Genomic DNA, 27,393 nt, shown 5'->3' with positions numbered 1-27,393 from the left:
CAAGAAAGCACATCACTCACGATCGGGTAAACGTAGAAAGGTAGATAAGATCGAGCAAAAGAGATAAAGTATATATATAAGATTAGAGTTCCAAAGATACAAATAATAAGCTCTAGGCTCGGCCTGCAAAACAAATGCCAACCAGAGTATACATATACATACATAAAATACATGTATATATAATCTCAAGAGCAACCCAAAATATATGACACGACACCTGTTTCTCCAAGTCAGCCTCTAAGAGAGACAAAACATAAAATATACAAGGTGGAGAATCTATATACATATATAAACATAAACAAAATACAAATATCGAGTCCCAAGATAATTCTTCGCTTTCAAGAGTCTCCAGAATGCTCAGTGCAGTACTTCACGTCCTGCATCTGAAAACAATAATATATGTATGGATGAGAACCGGAGGTTCTCAGTATGGTAAAGGTGTCCACATAGATAATATATAAGGTCCCAAAAAAGCTAAAGACATTCCTAGAACTCCGATACTCAGATTTAAAACTTAGAGGAATAAACTAAACAAGAAATTAGGTAACTGTCTAAGGTTCTCAAGTTCTAAATCTAATCCTAACTCTACAATTCACTTTCTATCTCATTAAACTCTACAATTTACTTTCTGTCTCATTAAACTTTACAATTCACTTTCTATTTTATTAAACTCTACAATTCACTTTCTTTCTCATCCAACCCTCCAAAACTCTGGTGGAACTGCCCTTGTCACTCCTCCACCAGACAAGGGGGCTCTCAGTTGCACACACATACAACACATACAAGGAAAGCACAATTATGGATAGCAAGTACAACATATATGGCAAATAGCAATTAATTACAGAGAAGCAATTAGGCAAACCAAGATAAATGCATTCCCAAATAAATCACACAAATGCATATGATGCATGCCTGTCCTATGGCCGATGAGTCTCATCTGTCAGTTATAAAACCAAACCCGACATGTCTGGTAGCTAACCCTGGACAGAACACCAAACACAGAGCAAGTGGGACAACGTCACAACCCTTACATCTTACCCGCATACCCGGAGCAGGGGTCAACTTCACCCTGCCTCTTACCCAAGTGGTGTTACAGTTCTCAACCCAAAGCAAGCGGCGACAAAACTCAACCTTTGTATCTTACCTGGAGTCTCAAACTCTCCGGAGCAAGTGGATAACACCACTACATCTTACCCGGCTTATTGACTCTTACCCGGAGCAAGTGGATAAGACCACTCCATCCTACTAGGAGTCACAACATATACTCGGAGCGAGTGGACAATGCCACCGCCTCTTACCCGGTCATAGATACCTCATTACCATTCAATTCATTCATTCTCAATTCATACCCGAAGCAAGTGGATAACACCGCTGCATCTTACCCAGTCACGTATATCTCAAACATAATCATTCATCATCATCTCAATCAAACTCCTTCATCATCATCTCATAATATCACCACCATTCTCATTAAATCTCATTCATCAACATTGTAGTGTTCTCATAATTGCATCGTTTATCACTCTCATTATCTCATCAAATTAACTATCCTCTCTTTAAACTCCTCTGATACCAATTTTTATCTTCTCCCACTCACTAACCCTTACTTCGTAAACCAAAACCTAACTAGTAAATATTAAACAGAGTCTTCATAAGTTTAAAAAATTAGAGGAATGGCCAATAGTTCAAATGTAGTGAATTTTTATCAAAATAGTAGTTTCAGAGGTTTACAAGCTTGCTGTGAAGATCAAAAAGTGAAAAATAGAATTTTTGTGTAAAACAGGGTGGTGTGCGTGCATCATTGCTGTCCGTACGCACGCAACAGAGTGCCTTCCCTTCTTGTGTGTACGCATTATGCACACTCCCTCGTGCGTATGCACGAGCCAAAACGCACTCCCTATCCTGTGCATGATGTGTGTATGCACACATACCATAATTCCTGATTTTCTGCAACTTAGGAAAAATTCAATTTTTGGCACATAACTTCTGACGTCCATAACTTTCTCTACAAAATTTTATTTTTCACAAACTTGATATCATTGTAAAGTTGTTGAAATTATCTTTAATTTGAAACAAATTTCATTCAAATCCAAAATTCGAAGCTCAAGTTATGGTCTGTCAAAGTTCATTAAAAATCTATTTTTACCAAAAGAGTTCAAAACCTCTATTTTCCAAATTCTCAATTTCAAAACTGATGAGCGGATATTTTATACTCTTTTTGGCATTATTTTCATATAGTTTTCATTATGTTTTGTTTAAGTTTTATTAAGTTTTCATAGGTTTTAGTGCAAAATTCACATTTTTGGATTCTACTTTGAGTTTGTGTGTTTTATGGTAATTTCAAGTATTTTCTGGCTAAAATTGAAGAGCTTGAGCAAAAGTCTGATTCAGAGACAGAGAAAAGACTGCAGATGCTGTCAAGATCTGACCTCCGTGCACTCGAAGGAGCTTTTCTAGAGCTACAGAGCTACAGAGCTTTTCAACGACTATCGAAAGCTAACATCCAGGGCTTTCCAGAAATATATAATAGTTCATACTTTTCTTTGGAAATGAAGGCCCAAAACTGGCGTTCAATGCCAGCCACCAGCCCCATTCCTGGTGTCCAACGCCCACAAGGGAGTAGCTGGTGTCCCAATGCCCAAAAGCGAGTCCCAAGCTGGCGTTCAACGCCCCTAAGGAGTCCTAGCACATGGAGACACCTTTAGCTCAGCCTCAACACTCACCAAGTGGGCCCAGAAAGTGGATTTTCACACTACAAGACTAGTTTATCTTATTTCTGTAATTCCTAGTTAGCATATTAGTATTTATAGGAGAAGATCACCCTTGTTTAGGGGACCGCCGATCTTCTTCCTCCCCCCATTTTGTATTTTCGAATATTACTGTTCTAGTCCAATATGTCTGATTCTATTCTCTTATGCATTCTCGTTCTTCATCTCATGAATTGAGGGTGATCTGTGACAATCACCCTTATTCTACATGGGTTCCGTGCGAATCCTGACCCGGATAGCGTTGAACCAAAGCTAGAAATTGCATTGCAGATTCCAATAGAGTACCTGGGCAACTTTGGATACGTGACTTGAAATTCCATTGACCGTGGGTAAGTGAGGTCTCTATGGCACTAAGGCTAGAGTCTGAGAAGCAGCGTTCCCTGATTCAGAAGATCTGCCTTGTCTGTGGCACCTTGAGTAGAATCATGAAGGGGAGTGGATTGCTTAGAGCTTCATCTTTTGCTACAGTGAGAAACCTAGCGGTGGCTTGATAAGAGGACATGAGTCACTTGCAATATGGTGGATTACTGCAGTGGAGGAGGTTAACTTGATGAGAGGACATGAGTTAATCACTTATAGTTGCCATTGAAGGAATCAGAAAGTTATTGAAGTAGACAGCAAGAAAAGTTAATCCGGAAAGACAAGCATCCCCGAGCCTCAACCGTCTCATACCATTGATTTCTCGTCTATCTAGTAATGTTTTATTTATTTATTCTATTTTTATGCATTTTTCGTGACAAACTATAATTTCTATCTGTCTAACCAAGATCTGCAAGGTAACCATTGCTTGCTCAAACCAACAATCTCTGTGGGATCGACCCTCACTCACATGAGGTATTACTTGGACGACCCGGTATACTTGCCGGTCTATCTGTGCAAATTCTACGGAGCCAGTTTCGTGCACCAAAAACCAAAGTTTCCCATCTCAAAATAACTTCAAATATATCCCAAAACTATTTTATATCCTTTTCTTCGCTTCTTAACATTTCAATACTCAGTTTCATCAATTTTAGCCTAACAATTAATAGCCAACAACAACATAATTCATTAATAATTCATAGCATAACTCATAATCATTCATCAACCCTCATCGAGCACCACAATCATCAATTATCACACATTTACATGATTAAACTCAACATTTTTACCAAGTTCGCTTATCTTTAACAAGTCCCCATTATTCAACCTATCATACGGTTAACTAGTCTTAGTTTTCATGTTACATCAATCTACGAGAAACCAAAACCATACCTTGGCCGATTCCTCCATATGCCAAAGACACCTCAATTTAGCAAAGTCTCAGCCCCAACCACCAGGATTCCAGCAATCAAAGCACAACCCAAGCTTCCAAATTCCTCAAATATGCTCTAAATCACATATATATACTACCTAATTCACATCATTACATTTATACACACAAACTCAATATCCATCCACATATAATCAAGAAATTCACTAGGGTTTGAGAGTTATTACCTTACTTATACATCAATTGAGCAAAAATCACTAATTTTCTCAAGCTATTTGATCCTAAACATCAAGACATGACAATTTCAATACCCAATGGCTCAAATTTTTTAAAATTAGGGAAAGAAGAGGCTAAGAGTCAGATCGAGATTCTTTACCAAATTAGTTAGTGGACTTTGTAGATCTTGACATGGTGGTCGCATGGCCGCAAACGGTGCGACGATCAGAGCTCCGGATTGGAAGTTATATGGATTTGAATGAGAGGTTAGGGTTATGGAGTTTTCTTCCTTCTCCTCATGCAATCAGCAATGTGTTTCATTGTTTTTAGGAAGGAGAATGATGAATAAATTATTGATGGTATAGAATTTCACAATTGAATTCTCGTTGCAAGTATAGTTTCTAAACCAACAAATAATCCTTTCTTACAAAAGATTATTTGTCACAAGTACAAACCCCTAAAATTATAAACCGAAGGACTTAAACCTCAGGTCATTCTCCCTAGAAATTATGATAAAGTGTTCTTGTTATTGGTTATGAGGTAAGTTTGGGGTTTTTGAGATAATAGACAAGAAATATAAATGGCAAAGGAAATAAACTAACAACTAACAAAGCTCTTGGCAAGGTATGAGAATTGGAAGTCCTATCCTAGTTATCCTCCTCAATTGTGACCACAATTGTCGATTGCTCCCACTTAGTTAACCTCTAACTATGGAGGAAAGTCAAGTGGATAAACTAACTTGATTCCACAAGTCCTAACCTAATCATGATGAAAGACTAGCTTTAGTGGCATTCAAGCTAATTAGAAACTTCTAATTATCAATCAATAAAGGAATTATATAACTCAAGAGTCACTAATTACTCTACCAAGGCTAAGAGGAGAAAAATCTACTCTATAATCCAACCAAGCATTTTATCAAACACTTGGGATGCATAAAAGGAAAGTAAAATCAAATTGCAAGAATTATAAATCTACAACTACTAATTGTAAGGAATTAAATAACAACAAAGTAATTCAACAATAAAGGAACGTGAATCATAATTTGCATTAAAAGAAAAATAGAGGAAACAAAAGTGCATCAACATAAAAGTAGAGAATTACAAGAATTGAAATACAAAACTAGAGAGAGGAGAAGTAGAGGAACAAGAATTGATAAAGGAAAAATAAATCAAAGTATAAAATTAACCTAGATCTAAGAAATTCTAATCTAGATCTAACCTAATCCTAATTCTAGAGAGAAGTGAGAGCTTCTCTCTCTAGAAACTAACTTTCCCTCCAAAACTAAATTAAACTAAACTAATTGGTCACTAATTGGTCAATAATTGGTTCATCCCTCTTCAATCCTTGGGTTAAATAGCATTATAAATGAGTTGGATTGGGCCCAAAATGCTTCAGAAATCGCTGGCCACGAGTTGCCTTTAGTGAGTCACGTGCAGCATTCTACGCGTACGCGTACATCATGCATATGCGTCCTTAAATGCCAAGAAACTATAGCAAATTTTATATCATTTTGAAGCCCTTGATGTTATCTTTCTAACGCAACTGAAACCGCCTCATTTGGACCTCTGTAGCTCAAGTTATGATCAATTAAGTGTGAAGAGGTCAGGATTGACAGCTTTGCGATTCCTTCATTTCTTCATGAGTTCTCCATTTCTACATGCTTTTTCTCTATTCCCTCAATCTAATCTTTGCCTCCTAAACCTAAAATTACTTAACAAACATATCAAGGCATCTAATGAAATCAAGGTGAATTAAATCTAGCTATTTTAAGACCTAAAAAGCATGTTTTCACTCTTAAGCACAATTAAAGGAGAATTTACAAGACCATGCTATTTTAGTGAATAAATGGAAAAAAAAGTTGACAAGACCCTCTAAATTCAACACAAGATAAACCCTAAAAATAGGGTTTATCAGAGAAGAGCTTATGCTCTTCATATATGGGGGGTTGGGTTGGGCCTTGGGCCCATTATGGGACCAATTTGCTCGGTTCGGTCTGGTTTTTTTAAAATTATTGTCAAAATTCATATTTTAATTATTTCTACTTCATTAAACTATAAAATTTAATTTTCTAATTTATTTAAATATAAATTAATTTATTAGCTAATTATTCACTAATTACTTGGAGTTTATATGAATGGCTTCATTAAGATGCATTTATATGTTAGGCTTGGGCCCAACTTAGGCCCGATCCAATCGCTTAACATTTTTGGTTCGTTTGACCCAACTTTGGGCTAAAACCTTTAAAATTAGCGCTGAGTTTTTAATTTTAAATATTTTTCTAAGTTTCTCTGCAATTTTATTCTCTCTTGCAATACCAGATAGACTTAAGCCGATACTACAAGTACTGCCGGCTAATTATATTTTTTACTCGAAAAAATTCACTGAATCCAAATCTCACCTTCAAATTTTTAAATTAATATTTCTAAATTTTTTAACCTATTCTGTGTAATTAAATTATTATTTTATTTTAACTAAATGGATAATTAAATTCCGTTCTTACAAGGTTCAAACTTCCATTCTGTTTTAACAATGGAAATATAAGTTTTTTAGAAGTTACGATAAATAACAATAGTGATGTGCGAACAATATTTCGTAATTTTAGTCATTTTCAAACAAATCTTTTCGTACTTGAGTTGTATATTGATTTTGAAGATGTAAGTGGAGGTAGAAGCAGTTCTTACTCAGTAAGACATATCTTTTATAAATATTGTTAGTGTTTAAATTATTATTATTATTATTATACATACAAAGTATGCTCTACACTTGCCTCGTATTAAGGATTTTGTGTATTAAAAATGTATCCTATTAATAATAAAAATTAATATATACAACTGTAATATAATTTTATTATTAGTATTAACTTTCTTGTTTTGTTAACGAAGATGTATGAAGAGTCTGAGCATCAAGAATCTAAAGGAGTAGGACTGGATTTTGAAAATAATGATGACTCTGATGATTAGGCCTCAAACATAGGATGTCAAAATGAGTGGTTCCATAATGATGGAAAAGACGTGGATGATGATGATGATGAGATGTCGAACTCCATAGTGCCTAACACTCAACATGACTGTCCAGCATTTACACGTGCACTAGACCTTGACCCTATGCGTGCGCCTGAGTATCCTGAGGGTTTGAACATTGATTATTTCACTGTGAATGATGATGAATTAGTTCTTGGAGAGATATTTGTGAATAAAGAAGCTGTGATTGCAAGAGATAAGGTATACAGTATAAAAAAATCGGTAGATTATACTATGAAAGAGTCATGTATTTTAGTTTGCAAAAATATTTATTTGTGTTCAATTTACTATTTCATTATATTTGCCAATGTATTGTGTGCTTTAACATTTCAATTTAATGAATGTTTTATTATGCTATATACAAGTGAGAAATAAACAGAAAGTCCATTACTTATATTCCATTAACAAGACTTAAGTAAATGTTCTAGAAAGTCAATGAAACATATTCCTAAAACCCCGTGCGACTTTGCACTACTTGCAATGGAACGACCCAAAGAATTGCATCGGGTGACATGAGGTGCACTATCTGACATGACTCTCGAAGCCTCAGTTGCATCCCTTGCATTTGCTTCTACTTCTCGCCTAGCTTCTGCCTCTTCTGACTAGATATCTCTTACACGAAAAAAAGTTGAGGCATCCATGCATTGATGATCTATCTCGTAGAAGTCAGTTGTCCACATTGTGCTGCAAAATTTGGGAACAATGCTGGGTCCACCTAAATCATAACTCAAATAAAGATTGCACAGTCATTAAGTGCACATGTAGATAACAATAAATAATATTAACAAACTTTGAGATCATGCTTAATGTAAAGCAAATACCTAAGAGATATGTAGTCCTCCTGAACTTGTGGTCTGTAAATACCACCGTCATTAACAGATGGGATTTGCAAGCCAAGATTAAGATTCAAATCTGGTTGCTTGGTAGAAGATCCTCCTCCAACGTAAAACTGAAAGTTAGAGTGACTCGAAGATGATGTGCTCATGTCAACAGATTGTCGTGAAACATCAGGTGTGGCATCCGACCAATCGTTCGTGACCTGTCCTTTGAAGTTAGCCACTATCTACAGAAGCTCTTGAAGCATGCGGTTGAGGAAACTGTTGAGGCTCATGTTGATGGTGATAGTAGTTAGACGGCATAAACTCCCACATCGATTGATTGAGTAGAACAGTAGAAAGATGTTGCCACAACTCGGGAATTTGATCAAGTTTTGGGTCGTACAAGCAAAACTGTGTTGCCAAAAATCCATGTGGCTCGTGGCGATGATACCAATCCATATATATGTTAAAAGGTCTAAAGTCAGGAGTAGGATCTCCAACCATTGATCTTCGCATGCCCCAAACTGTAATCAAGACAGAATGAATATCAACCCAATTCGTGTAGTTACGACCACTTAAGTTTCTATTGTGGCTAGTTTTAAGATCTACAAGGTCTTCTGGCTCTCGTTGAGATTAACCAAATTGATGCATCACCTAGTCAGCCGGATGCAGTCGACAATTTCAAAGCAAATTACTAAGCAACGATAAGCACAACCCCGCTCAATGTCATGCATGATATCTGGCGGAATGTGCATCGCCATATGCGCATCTTGACTAAATCGCCATTTGAAATGTTATATGAAAGCAACACTAGATTACATCAACCATATAACCCACAACATATAATAAAGTAAATTTACTTTAATTTTAATCTTACCTCATTCATGGACAAGTGGTCTACGTGAGTCCTAATTTCAACTATATTATAGAATTCTTAGCGTCGAGGATGCTCCCATCTTTTCCAACTGTGTAAAAATATGTAAACTTAGCATTTTAATATGGAAATATAATTTAAAAAATAAATAATATTACTATCATACAAACCTTCATGCTAATGGAAATAAGAAAGGCAAATGAAGCACTGGACATAGCCAGGAAGCCTAAGTCATGCCCACGATTGTAGCAAAATAGTGCAACCACTGATTTGATCTACCTTGTCGTGTGAAGCTCAACATAATCCTCGGTATATACTGGTGACGTATGTAGATCCCCAACTTAAATTCCCACAGTGGTTCAAATATACTACCAGTGGAAGATACTTTTGATGGACTAAATTTCTTGACTTATCCGATAATAAACAAACACCCAACATGAGTAGTATATAAACTCGAGCGTTTTGCTCTGGAGTAACACACTGCCCATAAATACGCCAGAGGGACGTGAATTTTATTTTGTGACAAGAAACATCTAAATCCTCGACTTCAACCCTAAAATCATTAAAGTACAATTGTTTAAGCTGATCAACATTTAAATCAATAACTCCAGAAACAAAACTCCCCATTTATCCTTAGACTAGAATGCCCCACAACTTCTTCTAATATCATAGTACGCTCTCCAAAGGGAAATGGAATGTGCGACACTCAGGTCCCCATCTCTCGACCAATGAAGCAATAAGAGTGTGATCTATGTTATAATCTGGAATGTTAGCAGCATACAACATTTTTACTCTAATTAATTGCAAACGTACCTCTTGATCTAAATCTAATTTGACATGGCTAATGTGAGGCCTAAGATCTCTTGACTCATGCGATGTTTATCAAAACACAATATGAATACAATTTATTTTATTTTAAAAGTGAAATATTTATAAATTTTAACTATTCTAAAGCTAATTAAATTATAGAATATTAAAGACACTTTGAACATTTTAAATGTGTCACTTGCATAAAAATAACTCCTTTGTCAATTTATTAAATATATATAGTTAATATATTTATAATATTTAATATATGGGTAAAGTATATTTTTTATCCCTGAAGTTTAACAAAAGTTTCAAAAATACCCCTGAGTTTTATTTTGTTTCAATTTTATCCCAAAAGTTTTCGATTTGCATCAAAGATACCCCTGACGACTAATTTTTCAAAAAATTTAAGACCAAGTCAATAATAATTTCATAAGAACAATCTTCAATACAAGCAAATCAAGTATAATTTTCATGCATTATTGTTAGATTGGTCTTAAATTTTTTTGAAAATTTAGTCGTTGAGGGTATATTTGATGCAAATCGAAAACTTTTGGGACAAAATTGAAACAAAATAAAACTTAGGGGTATTTTTGAAACTTTTGCCAAACTTTAGGGACAAAAAGTATACTTTACCCTTAATATATTAAATACCTACTTTGAATATTTAATATTAATATATTTAAAATATTTAATATGTTAAATATATATTATTTATTTAATTTATTAATTGTATATATATAAAATTAATATATTAAATATATTTAATATAAATTTAGTATTAATATTAATATTTATATATTAAATATATATTAATTTTATATTTAACATATTTAAATACAAAATATTCTTTTCAGATAAGTAGCATAAAAATTAAAATACACAACGAAAATCGGTATAAAATTGATATTAATCAATAACATGGATCATACATTCTCAATACATATGGAACAAACTTATCAATGTCAATCCATATAAATAATTCCCCCAAAAAAACAACATCAAAGAGCTCAAACGAAGCCAATCAATTATTCGTATCATATGTAAATTACACATTTAAATTAAATAACAATTTTTTTAATAAAATTGAATAACAACTTTTTAAGCATAAAACGTTGCTATTTTTTATTATTATTATAAAATATTAAAAACTATCAAATATCTTTTATTTGTTGTTATTTATTATTTGATTTCTTTACATATTACGGTACTTACATAATATATTTTGATAATAATTTTTAAATTATATTTTGATAATATTAAAAAACATATAAATTATTACTTACTTCAACTCTATACACTCATTTAACAATATGTTGTTCTATTTCCATCGTCATATCACGTTTATTACGATGTTGAGGGGGCATTATTTAAATTTTTTTACACCAAAAAATATATTTAATATAAAATTAATATATATTCACACACTAATTTTAATTAAAACAAAAACCATCTCACAACTAAAACACACTCTGTCTATTTCTGCTACCAAAAATAAACTTTTTATTCTTATGCTCCAACCCATCTTTTACTCAGTCTTTATATACTCACTTCTCTACCTATTTTTTCATTAGTCCATTATTTATTTTCTAAAATCTTCAATACTTTTGAGAGAGTTTCAATTTAATGTTTGAATTTTTTTTTCCGGTCAGATTCTCACGGTGTGCAAGTAGAGCAAAAGCATGCATCAATTGTAAACAAGAAAAAAGAAGGAGCACACGTGGTACGTATTATACAGGCCCTCTTCAATAAAGAAAGCGACACTCCAACTAGCGTATTCTATTTAAGTACGATTTGAAACCATCATACTTGTGTAACTATTTATAAATATCGTATTTTGAAAACTATGAAAGATTTTCCTTTATGCAAGAAAATTTTTGAAAAAAAGAACCTCTAATAGGTGATGGTCATGCAAAGTGAAGCACTAGGTGGAGGCTCATATGAAATATATATATATATATATATATATAAGAGAAAGTATAGGAGAATAACGCTTTCTTTGAACAACCTAAACAATAGGTTAAAGAAAGAAAGTTAATTTGAATTTTAAATTCAAATTTTGAATTAATTAGATATAATTTTTATTTTGAATTTGACTTTTAACAACCACAAACCCTTCCTTCCACACTCGCACCGTGCCCACCCCTGCTCCCCACAACTCCCGTCGTCTCTCGCGTATTCCCAATTCTCCATAATCAATGAAATTTAATCTTCTGGCTAAAACATTGGAATCTAAGTAGATTTTTCCTTCTCGAGAGCTTTTTCATCCTTATCAACTTTCTTATCTGTTTTGTCCTTATTGAAGAGAGATCACGCGCCTCTTTCGTACTTTTTACTAAGGCGAAGAACGTCTCCATCTTCTCCTCCTTTATGCTTTTTTACCAAGCCTCGTCGCGCCTCTATTACACCCCTGCAAGCAGCCTAGCTTTGTCCTCCATTGCTCCGCGGTGACCGCCGCACGCAGCCCAGCTTCGTCGGGCCTCCATCCCGCCTGTCGCTTTAGGCAGCCCAGCCTCATTGCCCTTCCATCGCGTCTCTGCAAGTAGCCCAACTTCATCCTCCATTGCGCATGCGGATGTTTATTTTTCATGCAGACAGGATGTTTGTTTTTAATGCGAATTTGATGTTTGTTCTTCATACAAATGGGATGTTAGTTCTTAATACGGAACGACTCACCTACACTCGGGGTTAGTAACGGCGGGAGACGGCAGCGCTTGGGAGCTTTTTCGTCGGCGAGGGAAACTGCGTGCTGGGGTAGGTGACGGATGGCTGGCTATGGTAAAAAGGGAGTTTGGGTTAGTTAGAAGGGGGTGTAATTAGGTCAAAATGAAATTAGGTAAAAGTAGTGGGTTTAAGGTGAAAGTAAAATTGGATGGTTAATGGCCTTGAAATATGGCCAGTTGTTCACGTTGTTCGCATCTCTCATTATTCACCTAGTGAGATTGAATATGTAATTGCTATATGATGACTATATGTAGTTGCCTAATTTATCAAAAAGAAATAAAAAAATTAATATTTAATTTAAAATTATAAAAATAAATAATTTTTAAATATTTAATACTTATCATAAAAGATAAGTTCGTCAAATTTGACACCAAATTCAAAAACACTAAAGAATTTGCCTATGAAATAATTTGAAGGGGTTGAATTTTTTTGTTCTTTTCATTATCTACTTTTATCTTTCATTCACCACTCAAAAAATATTTGATTGGCAAATTTTAATATTATAATATTTCAGTAATTGACTATATAAATATTGTTAAAATTAAAGTTATATTTTTTTTATATCTTAGTAATATTTTTTATATTTTTAAATTAAAAAACATTGTTAAATAATAAAAAATATTATTTTAATTTTAACAACACTTTTTAAAGCATTATAGCCATTATATCATAAGCATATTAACATGCACCTATTTGATTATGTAGTGTATATACTATGTAGTTCTCGCAAGCAGTAGCATTGAAAAACCTTAAATGGGGAGAATAATAATTATATAGTATGATTAAATAATTATGTTACGTACTATATAAAGTATAAACACCAAAGTTAACATATGCTGAAATGAAAATTGAAAGGACAAATATGACTATAAAACTCCATTACTTAAGAATAGTGGCAAGTCTAACCCACAAACAAATGCACTCATGACTTACGATTTCAAATATTGCTCCATGTTTCATTTATGTGATCAAAGCCTTGATCTTGCTTAGTGAAGCAACAACATTTGTCATGGTGGTTCGTTCTTCAGGTAAATCTGCAGAACAATTCAACGCTAATGCCAAGATATATAGTTGATGTATGAGGCAATATGTCATCAATATCATGTTGTAGCAACGTGGAATCAATAACTTCCATGATTGTATTGGATTTTGATTCACTAATCCAATTTTTCAAACCAAATCCTTCTGCAAACATATTGTCTGTTGGCTTCTTTCTTGTGAAAACTTCCATTAACATAATCCCATAGCTATACATACACATCACCTTTGATTGAGATGGTTCCCTTAGATCCATACTCTGCACGTTGATACTAGTTATTACTTGTTAACAAGTTAAAATTTTTGAAATAGATATGTTAATAGACATGTCATTGTGACTCTACCAAAATAAGGACAAGTGATTTTGACTTTTATTATGACATGTATCAATCATTAAAGGTCACTTTTATAATGCTCCTTATTATTTATGATTTTAAGGCGTAATAATGACATATACACAATCCATAAAGTTGTCTATATATAGAGAGAGGAAAATTAGGGACGTGATTTCATGCTCTCAAATTGTTTAGAGTATTAAATCTCTTCTTAAAAGTTAGGAATAAGTTACAATTTTGTAGTTTAAATGATGTTTGAGTTAGCATTATTTTTTAGTTTTTATTTGGACTTATTTTAGGCTTCGTTTATTTTTAAATTGCTATTGAATCATTACAAAATTATAATAAAAACAAAAATTAAAAGCTTTTTAATCCAAAAAGAATTAAAAACTTTAAAAAATTCAAAAGACAAAATACTTATTTATAGTGAATTTTTAAAAAAAGTATAATATGTTTTAATTAATTTTAAAAAGATAAAAATATTCTTTTAGGATTAGAGTTGTTTGATTTTTAAAAATTAAAAAAAAATTATGTTTGAATGTAAAAATGATAAAATTATCCTTTTGAAGATTTAGTTTAAACTTTTACAATATCCATTTAAAGTTTAATTAAAAAGACAAAAATATATTTTTAATATTAATGTTGTTTAAATATATTTAAATTTAAAATTTTTAATTTAATATTAAAAAATTAAAATATCATGTTTAAGATTAATTTTAAGAAGATCAAAAAAAATTTTAATATTAATATTATTCAATAAAAATTAAAATGTTAAACTTTTTTTTTGTTAAGGCCGGTCACCCAACGCCTAATACCATCTCCTTCGTCGCTATAGTTTGTGCACCCTTGAAGCAAGATTGGATCGGCAAAAAAAGCTTTGACGCGGTTTGTTCTCCAACGCTCTGGTTCCACAGTCATCTCAGCTTCTCCTTGGTCACATGTAGTCTTTCCTTTGTACTGGATTCAAGCTTTCCAGTAATCGGTGACCCTTGCTCCACCTCGGTTCCAAGATGTTCACTCTCAGGCGTATGGGTCTTGCTTTCAACCGACACCGTCCCTTCTTCTCTGTGGTTCCATGTTGATTCTCCGATGCTACTTGATCTCCGTCCGCAACGGCTTTAGATTTTCGTTACAAGGATCTAAGCCAACAGACTGACCTTGACGCGGTGGAAGCGCAGCGGCAGCGGGAGAGATAAGATTGAGGAGAAGAAAGGATATACAGTGAGGTGGCTTATTGAGTTAGAGAGAAAAAGAAGAGATGGTAAATAAGACAATTAGATTATTTTAAATAAATAAAATAAAATAAATTTTTATTTTAATTTTATGTTAAATTTGAACCTTATGAAATTTTATAAAAAGACAAAAATGTACCATTTTAGAATTAGAGTTACTTAATTATTTTAAAAATCAAAAAATTATATTTAAATTCAAAAAGATAAAATTATATTTTTTAAAGATTAATTTAAAAATTATAAAATATTTATTTTAATATTAATAAAAAGGTAAAAATATCTTTTTGGTATTGACGTTGTTTAAATGTATAAAAAAATTAGAAATTTAAAAATAAAAATTCTTTTAGAATTAAACTTTTTTAAATGAATTAAAAAACATAATTTTAAATTTTAATTTATCAAATACTCTTATAGTTAATTTTATAAAAACAAAAATATCCTTATAAAAATTAATGATCGACTTACAAGTTCAAACAACCAATCCAACAACAAATTATATAACTTTTATCTAATCATAATCTCACTTCAATTATCATTCACTTTTTTTTTATTCATATTTTTTTTTTCATTGCAGAAAATTTTTTCTTTTTTTTCTTTTTTATTTAAAAATCTAATTCTAATTTGGATTGATATCATTTAATAAATTTATAATGTTAAAAATAAATTTAATTTTAAAAGTCTAAAATGTACTTTTTATATAATTTTAAATGATTAAAAATACTCTTCAAATAATTGAAGTTGTTTTATTAAATTAAAAAATAAAAATTTGAATTAAATTTTTTTTTTCTTTGTAAGTAAAAAAACAACATGGGAATGTGAATTTGAATTAAATTAATAGAATCAAATATATTATTTAGCATTAAATTTAAATATTAAGATGTTCTTTTAGGATTGGATTATTTAAATGAGTTAGAAAGTAAAAATTTTAATTTTAATTTAATACAATAAAATAATGGTAAAAATAGAAGACCAGAACAATTAAAATAGGAGTAAAAATTGAAAAATAGCTAAAGAACATATCCAGAATAAGAGAACAGAACAACCAAATTAGGGGTAAAAATTCTAAAATATCCTAAAAACATTCTATTTGAAAAAAAATTTTGAAGAATAGGAGCAAGAACAAATCCTTAATAAAAGAACAGATTCAGAATATAGGAATAGATTCAAGATGGACTAAACAGATCAACCAAAAGAAGGGAATATGGCTCAAGCAAATGGAACGACGACAGAAAAGTAGAAGCAAAATGGCAGTAGAGAAGCACAGCAGTACGAGAATGGAGGATGCTGAAAGTGCCGAGAACAAAGGAGCATAACAGCATCACCAGTCACACCACAGGGGAGAAGTAGGCGGCGAGTAACCACGGTGAGTAACCATGGAGCTCTACCATTCATTGCCTCCAAAAACTATTATAACACCCATATATAAGTCTCATCAGTCTCATCTGTTACAATGCATGTAGTAAAGACAACAGTTTGGTTGTGATGGTTGACATCTGTGAACACAACAAAAGGACACTTATATTTATTCTTGTTGTATGTAGCATCAAACACAACAATATCTCCACACAATTCATAGTCCTCTCTACAAAAACCATCACACTAAAAGAGATTTAGTAACCTTCCATCCGTCGCCCGATGCTCTTGATACTATAAAGATTTATCCTTTGTAGCCATCTCCTCCAAAATATTTAATGCTCCACCCACATCCTCTGAAATCTCATGCCTCACCTTAGCTATTTGATTGTATATGTCTCTAGGACCATAGTTCAACTTGTCAAAACCACCACTTTGACTTGCTAGCAAAGCATAAACCTGTGATGTGCTAATTCGTGACTTGTGCGTTGTTCATGAGTGCAATTTCGGCTTTGGACATACTTTGATGACCTGGCAATAACCTTCTCAACCGTTCTTCCAATAGTTCGTGATTATGAACATTTGAAAATCCGGTCACATGCCATCTTCCAGTTACCCCTACAAACTTGACTTGGAAGTGTGCTTCGCACACCCAGTTCTTGTCTCAGTCTTTGGTTCCCTTTTTCTATTTGGCAAAGTGTACCATTTCTCTAATCTATATCCTTGACAAAAATACACAAATCTTTGCATGTAGGTCTCATCATTTGAGTTCTTCCAGTTTTTGTCTTTTCTTGTACTGAAACCTTATGAGCGGATATTTTATACCCTTTTTAGTATCATTTTCTTAGTGTTTTCAGTTATATTTTATCAAGTTTTAGTAGGTTTTAGTGCAAAATTTACCTTGTGAATGCTACTTTGAGTTTTTGTGTTTTTATTATGATTTCAGGTGATTTTTGGATGAAAATGATAAGTTTTGGCAAAGTCTGATTCAGAGGCAAAGAAAGGATAGCAGATGCTGTCAAATCCTGACCTCTGTGCATTCCAACGAGCATATTTTGAGCTATAGAGGCCAATTGATGCGTTCTCAACAGTGTTGAAAAGTTAACTTCTAGGGCTTTCCAATAATATATAATAGTTTATACTTTTCGTTTGAAATCACTGACCAAAACGGGCGTTGAACGCCCACCTCTGGAGTTCAACGCCCAAGAAGGACCAGCCTCCAAGTTGAACGCCCAAGACTGGAGTTCAACGCCCAAAGAGGAGTAAGCCCAGCATTGAACGCCCAAAACTATAGTTCAACGCCACCCAGGGAGCAAGAAAACAGCACGCTCACTCCCCTAATGGGCGTTCAACACCCAGAAGCCCAAGTTGAACGCTAGGTATACGAAGCACATAACCAAAGTGTGCCCAAAGTGGATTTTAGCACTTCTTAACTTATTTTATTTTCTTTTTGTAATTTTTAATTAAGAACAATATCTTTTAGGTTTAGTCTTAGAGTTTTTACTATAAATAAGGGACTTCCTTCCTCCTGAGGATCAGGTCTCCCAGGAAGGGAGAAGCACAGACACATTATTTCCGTAAAGTATGAGCAGTCAAACCTTCTGAGTTAAGGATAGGAGCTCTGCTCATTCCAATGGATTAATATCATTACTTCTTTTACTCTAATATATGTTTGATTCCATTCTATGATATATTGCCGTTCTTCATCATTATGAATCTGGGATGGAATGAAAGTATGACCCCTTATTCTACATGAGCTCTTGCGAAGCCTTAGCCGGATAGTATTGAGCTACAGTTTGAGAGTACATCACAGGTTTCAAGAGAGTATCCGGGCTAATTGGGATACGTGACATAAAATCTTGTCAGTCATGGGTAATTGAGGTCTCTGTGGCGTTAAGGCTAGAATACAGAACATCATTCTCCAATCCAGAAGATCTGAATTGTCTGTGGTATTTTGAGTAGGATCACCAGAGACTGAATTGCGTAAGCTTCACCCTCATTCAGATTGGAAGACCATTAGTGTAAGGTCCCACATCGGTTGGGGAGGAGAACGAAGCATGCCTTATAAGGGTGTGGATACCTCTCCCTAGCATGACGCGTTTTGACGAGTGAGTGTGGAGGGCTTCAGCTATCATCCCTATCGTCAAAGGCAAAACCGTGAGGCCTTGTGTGCCAAAGCGGACAATATCGTACTAGCGGGTGGTCTAGGCTATTACAGATGGTATCAGAGCCAGAGCCCGGATCGATGTGCCAGCGAGGGCGCTGGGCTCCCTTAGGGGGTGGATTGTAAGGTCCCACATCAGTTGGGGAGGGGAACGAAGCATGCCTTATAAGGGTGTGGATACCTCTCCCTAGCATGACGCATTTTAACGAGTGAGTGTGGGGGCTTCGGCTATCATCCCTATCGTCAAAGGCAAAACTGTGAGGCCTTGTGTGCCAAAGCGGACAATATCGTGCTAGCGGGTGGTCTGGGCTGTTACAATTAGCACCGACATGTGATCTGGATCAGAGGAGATTAATGACTACTAGCCACAGCTTTAATCACTTACAGCCTTGCCATTGAATGAATCACTCATTATTAAAGTAGTTAGTAAGAAGTATTAATTTGGAAGAACAAGCATCTCCAAGGCCTTAATTGATTTTTCATCATTGTTTCTATAGTAGTTCTTTATTATTTTCTTTATTGTTTTGTTTATGCGCCTACAACAACAATAATTATCTTTCTATTCGCCTGACTAAGATCTGCAAGATAACCATAGCTTACTCAATCCAATAATTCTCGTGGGATCGACCCTCACTCACCTGAGGTATTACTTGGACGACCCGGTACACTTGTCGGTTCAGTTGTATGAGTTCAAATTTCACACACCAAAACCCTGCTCTTTGCAAATCTGTTGTAAAATTCAAAAGCAATGGGTAGGGTTCCAAAGTGAAACTTGTCAACTTTAACCTCACCAATGCTTAAAAAGTCAAGTTTCAATAAATTCTCAATTGAATCCAATCCATATGCATCATCATAATCATAATCTGTCAATTCTTTAAATATTTCCTCACCGTCTAACTCATCACCCAACTCTTCTTCCTGCTCTTGCAACTGCAACTCATCTAAATATGACTCATCACCAGAATACTTCTCATCATAAAAAATACTATCCTCATGCTCATACACACATTCATCCATTATCTCGTCCTCTCCCATGAATGACATTTGCAAGAAAATAATCTGAACATAAACAATACTGTAATAAAACTAAGATCTGAGTACTAAGTACTACAAGATAAAATGCTTTCGGATAAAGCTCCAAAAATTAGACTTACAAATGAAGAAACCAAACAACACCAAAATATGTATGTTATTTATTTTTGCCTAATAAATTAAACACTACACAATAATAATTAGGCATAAATTATTAACAAAGCTTAATAATAAGTTCCATCATTCTACATAACATTATCTTTACAGACAAAAATTATTTATCAAATCACTAAAATTTACTATAGAAAAAGTCACATGGCTCAAACTCAAAGAAAAGTAATCAAAAGAAAAAAAAGAAGTACAAAATTTTGATTACAAAAAAAATGCAGATTTTAAACAATTTTGAGTCTATTCAATTAACAAACTTATAAATTTAGCGATCATGAATAAATATCATATCATCACAATAGCTTACAACAATAATCGGTCATGTGCCAATTAAAAATCATTTTAAGTTTTAACTTTTATTTACATACTAGGAGAACAAAATTCAACAGCACATATATGCCCATATAATAACCACAAATCAATAGCAATATCACATTTAAAGTAACATCAATTTGCAAGCAACAAAAAATATTAACATGCATTACTAGCAAAATACTATGAACTAGTATCGACTAAGACAAATTGCTAAATCCTAAACTAAAATAAGTATAAAACCAGTAAATGGGTATTACAATGCAAAAAAATTGATTTAACAATATTTAAAAAAAAACAGATAGACCGTTGAAAAATTATTACATTTTTTAAAATAAATAAAAGTAAAATTCAAATTTTCGCAGTGAATCAAAAGCAAGGAAAAACCATAGAAGATAGTGTTTACCTGTAATAGTAATAGCACGCACACGAAGTCACCTGTGGCGGGGACAACAACGAAGGTCAGAAGAGGAATAGGTGGCAGTTCACCAAGTCTTTGAGATGCAAAACGGCATATATGGAACCCAATTTTGTACCTATGACTGCGAGAAGACGATCAGCGGTGTCTTGTCGAAACTCTGGACGACCATGAAAGTATCACAACCGGAGAGAAAAGCGCGCCAGGTATTGTAGCGGCACAGCAGTGGTCAGAGACTGGCGGCGTCCTGGAAAAGTTGCGTGCAGTGACAGGCGGTGGCTTGAAACTCTTGACAGGGCGGCAGCGTTTTTGAACCTTGAGGTTATTAGAGAGGCAGTCTTGTTTTCGGCTTTATCATAGTGGCTGAAGAAGTTGATTTACGGTCCAAATTTCTTGTTGTACCTGAATCGGGTGGGTTTGAATTTTCTTCTTAAGCTTTGCCCATAAAAAAAAATCGATTAAACTAAAATAATTATTAATTATAATATTAATAATGTAAAATAATTTTAAAATTCCAAATAATTCAAGAATATTATAACATCCACGGGAAAACTATATGAAACGAGATAGATTCTATTAAGTGGTGCTCATAAAAGAGTATAAGAAATACACATTTTTTTTTCTAATTTTATAGAGATAGATTCTATGTAATTAATTTTTTAAGTTCTGAAATCTAACATTATATTTGGATTTTAAGATAGTTGGAGACTAAGTAATCATTATATAAACGAGAGATTTTATGGTGCTTTTTAAATTGTTGCCTAACTTGTCTAAACATGATTAATTTTTTGTGATGAGAGAGAAATTATAAGTGGACCTCATCACTTCTTTATGTTTGTGTTAAGCATTTAAATTTAGGCACCATAACAATAACTTATATAAATAGTGAACAGTAGCGATCAGGTGATGATGGACTGAATTACAAAAAAAATTGACTAAGAATTGACTATTAATAAATGATCGAAGTATATATAAAATTCAAATAGTTTAAAAATATTAAAAACAAAATTATTCATAAAAAAATAACAAATATATACTAAAATTAGTCATTAATATAAAATATATGTTAAAATATAAAATATATATTAAATATAAATTAAATAATACATATATTTAGATATAAATACAATATAATTAATTTTAATATATAAATAATATTAAAAAACACTTTTATAATCTTCTTATATAGCAAATAATCAAATATTGAAAGTATAAATATATTTTTTCTTTATAGAAATTAGCATAACATAATTCATTCAGCTAAACATCTAATTTGATTGAACATTAAATACCAATTAATGTAATTAGGACAGTTAGTTTGTTTTAATTTCCTAATATTTTTTAAAAAGTACTATTTTTTCTCAATTATCAAGTAAATATATTTTGAGAAATGTTAGGCCTAGAATTTATTATTTTTATTTATTATTTAATTATTAATTTAATTTTTTTAGTCTAATAATCTAATAATATATTTTATTTCATATTCTTAAATATTAATGACTAATTAATGACCAAAAATAATAAATTTTAATGATTCTGTAGCATTTCTCATATATTTTGCACAGTAAGTCACTATCCTAACTTGTGTGATGTACTCATGTGTTATATTTAATTAGATGGTACAATAGTGAATACAAGAAAGAGTAAAAAATGACCATCATGTTATATTATATGTACACTAAAATTCGTTATTATAATCTTCAATTAGTATAAAATACAATTGGAATACAAATATATATAGAAAATAAATTAAACTACACATGTATTTATATACAAATATATTAATGAATAATTTTTGGATACAAATAGTATTTTTGAAAAAATGATAAAAAAAGCATCACCTGGTGCAACATAGCCAAGTGTAGCCAAATTCTGGGTATGAGTTTTAGATTGTCCTTCGTCGAAGAGGTTTGGAAATGCCAAAGTCACTAACGTGTGCAACCATGTCATCATCTAATAAAATATTAGCAGGTTTCAAGTCGCAATGAACAACTGGCGTTGGAGAACCATGATGGAGATATTCTAATGCAGATGCAACATCTATCATTATGCTCAACCTTACCTTTGTAAGAAATTCAAACAATAGTTATCTGAGAATAACCATTTGTCAAGGCTTCCGTTTGACATGAACTCCATCACCAAGGATCTGAAATCAAGATTATTGGAATAACTGCTGATAATCTTAACAAGATTGCGATGGCGTAGATTGCACATTGCATTGCATTCTACCTCAAATCTCTTTGAAGTATTTTCCAAGTCCAAATGAAGCACTTTAATGGCAACCTTCAATCCATCAGAGTATTCCGTGATACACAGAACCAAAACTCCCCTTTCCAAGTAAATTACTCTCATCGAACCCATTAGTTGCTTGCACAAGTTCATAACGGGAAACCTTTCTTAGTGCTCCTAAAGTGGATGATGAATTCTTTTCATTTTGATTTACCCCATTTTTCTTTTCCTCTGTAGAACTGTTATGAATGCAACCACCAAAATTATTGAAAGAACTATGGGCAGTATGCATTTCAGAAGCAGCTTTTTCCTTGATCTTTTTCCCAACTCGGTTAGCACATGGAGGCACTAAAAACTGAGGTTTGCCACAAAGAGCTTCATTATGCATGAAAGATTGGCAGTAAAATTTTCAAATGGTCCACCACTGGGAATCTCTCCTTCTAGTCTATTGTAGGAAAAGTTCACATATTTAAGATCAGCAAGAGACTCTAAAGATTTTGGAATTGAACCAGACAAAAAGTTTTGAGATAAGTCCAAGGTTTTCAAGCTTATCATTTCGTTGAGTGACACAGGAATAGATTCTTGTAACTTATTCCTATCAAAGAAAAGAGATTGCAAAGTTTTTAAAGAACCTATGGAAGGAATGTTGCTTGAGATCTGATTATTTGATAAATCTAATAGTATAATAGCTCTCAATGTCCCAATCTGAGGTTGGAGTTTTCCATCAAAGCATTGGATGATAAATCGATTTGTAAGATATCTATCAAATTCCAAAAGGAAAAAGGTATCTCAGAGGAAAATCTGTTAGAGCCCAAATAAAGTATTCGGAGGGAGCTCATGTTTCCAAAGCCAGCTGGTATCACCCCCGAAAGCTTATTGTTCATCAGAGACACCTCCTGTTCTAGTCTCTAAATTTCACAAATCTCGTTAGCTGAGGATCCCTGTAGTCCATTGCTGGCCAAGTCCAACGACTGAAGCTTTTGTAACATTTTCATTGTAGTAGGAAATGGACCACTTAAATTATTATTTGAGAAAAATAAGACTATCAAATTGCTTGTTTCCTATTACTAGTGAAATGGCGCCATGAAGCGCGCAAGATTCTACTCGTAAGTGTTCAAGAGAGTGGGAGAAATTCGCAATTCACTTGGGAAGACTTGCTCCTACTACTGGCAATGCGGTTTGGCATTCTATTTCCAAACGTCTCAGCTCTCTACACCTTGTCATGGAAGTAAGGAAGTCGAGTTCATAGGAACTACCAATTGTCAAGTTATTGCCTTCTATATAGAGAAATTCTAGGAATGTTAAATCACCAAATATTCACCACCAGAATCACAAAGGCGAAGCACCCAATCAACTTGCTTGGAGTCACGCAATGGCAAGACGAGTCCACAAGGAAGTATCTCGACAGATTTAATGACGAATGCCTAATGGTCGACGGACTCACAGATTCAGTGACCAACCTCTGTCTGACCAATGGATTCATGAATGAAAACTTCCGTAAGTACCTCACAACTAAACCAGTCTGGACCATGCATGAAATCTAGAACGTCACAAGAAAATACATAAACGACGAGGAGGTAAGCCAAGCCATGGCAGCCAATAAACGGCAGCACGGCAGCATGGTACCTCGAGGTAACCTGCCGTCCAAAGACACTCCAAAAGAGCACTTCAAATCCACTGCCTCCAACCGGCCATCCAGGGTGGGAAAGTTCACGAACTACACCCCCTGCCAGCCCCAATCACGGAGATCTATCTCGTGATAGTGGAGCGATGCATTCTCCTAAAGGCCCTATAACTGAAAGAGCGGACAGGCGGTAATAAAAGCCTGTACTGCGACTATCACAGAGGATACATACACAAGACTCAAGACTGCTTTGACTTAAAAGATGCTCTCAAACAAGCCATCCGAGATAGCAAACTCTCGGAGTTAGCCAAAATCATTCAAAAACCTAGAAAAACCAAAAAGGAGAGATCGCAAGAACGGGAATGACACAATTCCAAGATGATAAGGCAGGCTCAGAAACCAACCCGACAATCATAGTGAGCATCATCATCGAGAAAGATGCGCCGAAAAAATCCAAGTCGGCACTAAACAAGGATCTTCGAGTACCGGTGGTAAAGGATGAAAAAGAACCTCTCTCCTCCCGACAATAATAACATTCTCCCCTGATGACTTCCAGAACGACACTTTGGAGGAAGACGCCCCTTTCATCATATCATCCAGGGTTGGAACCGATCTAGTAAAGCGGATCCTCTTGGACACCGGAGCCAACTCCAACATCCTTCTCTAAGGAGCCTTTGACGAGCTAGGACTCCGAAATGAAAACTTACAAAGCCACCATATTGGAGTAACCGAGCTCGGAGATAACTTTTTCAAATCGGACGGTTCCATAGTGCTACCAGTCACCATTGAAACTGGAAGCCAAAAAAAAAGACCATACTCTCCGAGTTCATAGTCTTAAAGGATTCCAAGGCATATAACATTATCCTAGTGAGAAAAACCATCAACGACCTCTCTGCCGCTATATTTACCAAGTTTCTCATCATGAAGTTCCAAGCCGACCACGGAACCATTGGAACAATTCACGGTGACCGAGAAATCGAGGTGGAATATGACAACACCAGTCTAGTCCTGTGAAAACAATCCCGAGCTACGGCGAGAATCTTTCTCGCCGACCTGGACACATGCCAAGACAATCAACCCAGAATAAAACCAGAGAGAGACATGGAAAAGCTACCGATAGGGCAAACCAAAGACGAATTCATATTCATTAACAAGAATCTGCCTTTCAACCTAAAAAGTGACCTCGTGGAACTCCTAAAACAAAACAGGAACCTATTTGCATTCACTCCAGCCGACATGCCAGGTATAGACCCAAATCTGATATCCCACTGACTAGCCGTGGATCTCAAAGCCAAGCCAATAGCACAAAGGAGAAGAAAAATGTCCGCAGACCAAGCAGCCAAGGTCAGAAAGCAAGTCAAAAGCTTGCCTGAAGCAAGCTTCATCCAGGAACTCCCCTACACAACCTAGTTGGCCAATGTCGTGTTGGTAAAAAAGGCAAATGGCAAATGGTGAATGTGCATCGATTACATGGACTTGAACAAAGCTTGTCCAAAGGATGCCTTTCCCCTGCCAAAAATCAACAGACTGGTAGACGCCGCCTCGAGTCACCAGTACCTCAGCTTCATGGACGCCTACTCTGGGTACAGCCAGATACCCATGCACCGACCAGACGAGGAGAAAACAGAGTTTATGACCCCCAAAGACACGTACTATTGCACATTCATGCCCTTCGGGTTAAAGAACGCTGGGCTACCTACCAAAGGCTCGTCACCAAGATCTTTAAAGACCTCTCAAGGACCAAACTGGAGGTCTATATTGACGACATACTAGCCAAAACACAAACAAGTGAGGAGCTCATTGTCGACCTCAAACTCATACTGGACACCTTGAGGAAGCACCGGATGCGCTTCAATTCGAGGAAGTGTGCCTTTGGGATGGAGGCCGAAAAATTCCTAGGCTTCATGATCATGCAATGGGGAGCAGAAGCGAACCCAAAAAAGTGCAAGGCCATCCTCAAGATGAGCAGCCCCGCAAATCTCAAAGATGTCCAAAGGCCGACCGGGCGACTTGCTGCCCTCTCACGTTTCCTCAAAGCCTCGGCCCAAAAGGCCATTGTCTTCTTAGAGCTCATGAAAAAGGGTATAGCTTCAAATAGAAACCCGAATGTGAAGAAACCTTCCAACACATCAAAAGAGTGCTAGAGGAGCCTTCCACACTCTCAAAACCCAGAACGAGAGAGACATTATACCTCTACTTATCCATGACAGAGGAAGCACTAGCGGCGACACTCATCCGAGAAGATGAACAAAAGACACAGAGTCCCGTATACTTCATAAGTAAGGTTCTCTAAAATGTGGAGATGCGCTACTCCAGACTCGAAAAACTCGCCTACGCGCTACTCACAGCGTCTTAACGCCTTCGGCAGTACTTTTAGAGCCACCCCATCATAGTCTAGACGGACCAGGCTGTCAAAAAAGTGCTACAGAAGTCAGACTTGGTAGGACGGATGCTCGCTTGGTCGGTCAAGCCATCAAAATACAGGTCATATTCGAGCCCAAGAACGCAATTAAGGCTCAGGCCATGGAAAATTTCATAGTCGAAATTACCCTAGGAAGTAAACCCACAGAATTATGGAAACTCCACATTGACGGCTCGTCAAACGCCATATCAGGGGGAGCAGGAATAATACTGGAGAACGAAAACAGGATTGCTATCGAACAATCCATTCGATACGAGTTCCTGGTCTCCAACAACCAGGCCGAATATGAAGCTCTCTTAGCCAGATTGATGCTGGCCAAGGAAGTCGGCGCGAAAGTACTAGAAGTCTACAGCAATTTTCAGGTAGTTAGCTCCCAAATAAACGGGGACTACCAAACATGGGATCCCCTATAACAGCAGTACTTATCCAAAGTCAAGGAACTAACCGCCAAGTTTAACGAGTTGGCCATCTAGCACATTCCCAGGGAACGAAACACAATGGCTGATTTACTCTCTAAACTGGCAAGTACCAAGTCAGTCCCGGGGAACTGATCCCTAATCCAGGAAGTCATCAAGACACCATCCGTCATG

At 34.8% G+C, this 27,393-nt stretch overlaps 1 pseudogene; it reads right to left on the bottom strand.

The window, feature by feature from the left end:
• Positions 1 to 13,436: 13,436 nt before the first annotated feature.
• On the bottom strand, positions 13,437 to 25,038 carry LOC107615303 (receptor kinase-like protein Xa21; annotated as a pseudogene).
• Between the last annotated feature and the right edge of the window lie 2,355 nt (positions 25,039 to 27,393).

Source organism: Arachis ipaensis, chromosome B9 (assembly GCF_059453495.1).
Source record: "Arachis ipaensis isolate K30076 ecotype BB chromosome B9, ASM5945349v1, whole genome shotgun sequence".
Lineage (NCBI taxonomy): Eukaryota > Viridiplantae > Streptophyta > Magnoliopsida > Fabales > Fabaceae > Arachis > Arachis ipaensis.
This window is presented reverse-complemented; position numbering and strand designations above follow the sequence as displayed.